The sequence below is a fragment of the Corylus avellana genome, chromosome ca1 (assembly GCF_901000735.1).
Source record: "Corylus avellana chromosome ca1, CavTom2PMs-1.0".
Classification (NCBI taxonomy): Eukaryota; Viridiplantae; Streptophyta; class Magnoliopsida; order Fagales; family Betulaceae; genus Corylus; species Corylus avellana.
In genome coordinates, this window is record NC_081541.1 from 41,067,391 (window position 1) to 41,070,331 (window position 2,941).

General features: G+C 32.9%; 1 protein-coding gene across 2 annotated transcripts in view; it reads right to left on the minus strand.

Annotated features, from left to right (window-relative positions):
- Nucleotides 1-965: 965 nt before the first annotated feature.
- Nucleotides 966-2,941, minus strand: part of LOC132176528 (uncharacterized) — a 50,880-nt gene continuing 48,904 nt past the window's right edge. Inside the window, exon 2 of one of the 2 annotated variants that reach the window (XM_059588774.1) lies at nucleotides 966-1,320. The gene's annotated coding sequence lies outside the window, so the exon portion shown is untranslated. Of the gene's footprint in view, nucleotides 1,386-2,941 lie in introns of both variants that reach the window. The other variant, XM_059588768.1, reaches the window with a different exon arrangement.

Here is a 2,941-nt window from a genome sequence, read left to right on the forward strand (position 1 = left end):
GGGTGGTAGAAGAATGTATTAGGGTTTGAGGGTAGTTTAGTCATTGTTGTATTTCTTCAAGGTTATATGAGCATGGCTAGGTTACAACATATGGGCCTCCTCTTTCTCTCTAATTTTTTTTGATGCAAACCTCTCAACAATTTTATTAAATAAAAAAATGATTCTCTTTCCTCTATTATTTATTTTAAAAAGTATTTAAATGACTTTCTCTTTTGTCTTTATTTCTTCAAACATTTATTTGATAGACTATTTGAACAAAAAAAAATGTTAGGGGTACTAAATCTTTTACTAACATAGGTTTATTAAATTGACGTGTAGTTCATTCATTGGTACTTGTTACATTTCTCTTAATTAATTGTTTTATTTTTTTTTCAATGAATAAGTTACACTTCAGTTTGGTAAGTCTCTGTTAGTAAAAGATTTAGTACTCATAGCATTTCTCTTCAACCAAATAGGGAAATGATAAAGGAAGCTATCATGGAATCTATTTGAGTAGAAAAACTAAAAGTAGTTTAGTTATCTAAATTTTTAAAAAAAAAAATCTAAAAGATGCTAGTCTTACTGCTCTAAAAATGTTGACATGTGAGAGAAACAATTGAATTGAAAAACTAAAAGTAGTTTAGTTATCGAAATTTTTTTAAAAAAAAAAATCTAAAAGAAGCTAGTCGTGCTCTAAAAATGTTGACATGTGAGAGAAACAATTGAATTCTACACTATTTATGAGTCCACTCTAACTTCAAGGATGTTTTTGGCATTTACAGTATAGGAAGGATTTTGACAAATAAATGCAATAACACACAACTACATACTTGCATTTGTCTTGATTATTATTGAGACTCATTTTATTTTCACGTAAAATGTTTTTCGTTAGAAAGTGTTTTGAGTAAAATCTCTTTTCAGAAATCTGAAAACAATTTCAACGAAAAACATTTTTCTATTTCATGCGATTAATCACTAAATCCATGTAATGAACCAAATGGTTTCATCCATTAATTTCAGAGAAAATCCTAACATAGAGGTCACAAGATCTTTCAAATTCATCAATTTTGCCCTACACAAATAACAAAAAACAAGATCCATCCTACACCTAGATTACATACAAATGAAAAAGAAGCAACTCGATTGACTAGAGAAAGCTAAGCCTTCTTTAGAGACTTAGTGGCCCTGGATGGAGACTTGGACTCTTTGGCAGCCTTCTCCGCCATCTTATTGTTGGGAAGGACACCGCCCTGAGCAACGGTAACTGCCCAAGCTCTGCGTCGTTCCTCACAGCCAGCTGAACATGCCATGGAATGATCTTGTTCTTCTTGTTGTCACAAGCTGCATTTCCAGCCAACTCCAGCACTTACACACACATTTATCAGAAGCGAGAACAAAAACTAATGCTGAAATTGAAGCAGTAGAGAATAGAAAAATATCAGAAGCAAAGAAACACACCATCTCACTTCGCAATCAAACACATACTAAAATCTCCAGATTAAATAGCCATTTTGATAAGTTTTCAGAAATTTATGAAAGGTCAAACCCACATGGAAAATATTAAAAGCTACAAAATTTCGACATGTTATCTCGGAAAAATTACCAAATGAAACAATGGGTTCGTCCAAGAAAAAATCAGCTACTATAAAGGCAATATATCCATTTTCTGTCCTACATTTCCAGAAAGCAAACATACATCTAGAGCAATAAACACAAAAATCAACTACCAAACTATAACACAGCCATGAATTGAGCAAAACAACCCACATCTAATTAAGCAAAATCACAGATCTGAGAGCTATAGCAAGTAGAAGCTAAAATAAAGCTTAACCATAGACACAGAAAGTGTGTGGTATTACTTCAGAATACTGATAGGAAAGAAAAAAAAAAATTAGAAATAGAAATAATACCAAGTTCTAAAGCATGCAAAAACAAAATTGAAACAAATGAATACAGCATAAATGCAAGTCAATCAGAGAAGGGCAAAACAAACAGACATAAATTAATGGAATGGGGAAACCTCGGCACCAGCGATATATCAGGCAGTGTTGTCTGGAACCTATACATATTGATCTTTGTTCTTTTTACATTGAAAGTTGAAATTGGTATCGTCTTTTCTTAGAAAAGAGCAAAAAGAGAAACTGATATTTACAGTTCATAGATGCTCTCTCTACCGAATAACATTGAAAGAACAAACATATATCAAATTTTAACCAACCTATTTTATTTAAATGGAAAAATCAAATAGAGAAGAAAAGGATTCCATCGAAAACCAGATATTGGCCAACTTCAACAAACATTTGGGCATGGTTTCATTGTAAAACAAGAGAAAGAAGGAACTAAGCAACAAATAAAAAGGGATTATCAACAACACAAGTCTATCAGCCTCATCTACTCAGACTTGTTGGCATCCACAGCTTTGTCACCCAATCTGTTCCTGATTGTTTTGGACAATGCCCTTGATTTTGTCTACTCAACAAGGGAATACACTTACTAGTTTACAAGCCGGTTCACAGTAATACCACCTGCTCGCCTAGCTGACCCAATCAATTGGGTTTTCCATGTGTTTTTATGGTGTCAGATGTAAGTCCATAGTCCCGTTGGAGCAAGGGGGCAATTTTTTTGTCATTTTCTGTCAATTTGCTTAGATAAGTTCTAAATGCAGAGCAGAACACAGTAGACTATAATAAGAAAAACATATTCTCAAAAAGAGTCAATGAAAAGTGTGTCATGTATGTTGTGACCTACGAACGAGTAATGCTAGAAATCACTCTTTTGTCCTTTTTGTGTACTCAAAAAATAATGTGCATTCTAAAATCACCATTGGCCTTGTGATTGATTATTATTGAATTTGGATCAAATAGTGATTTTAAAAGTCATCTCATTCTTAGAGTGACACAAGAGTAACTTGTAGAATTACTCCTCATGAACAACTCATAGTAAATTGATCATCGTAGTCTCT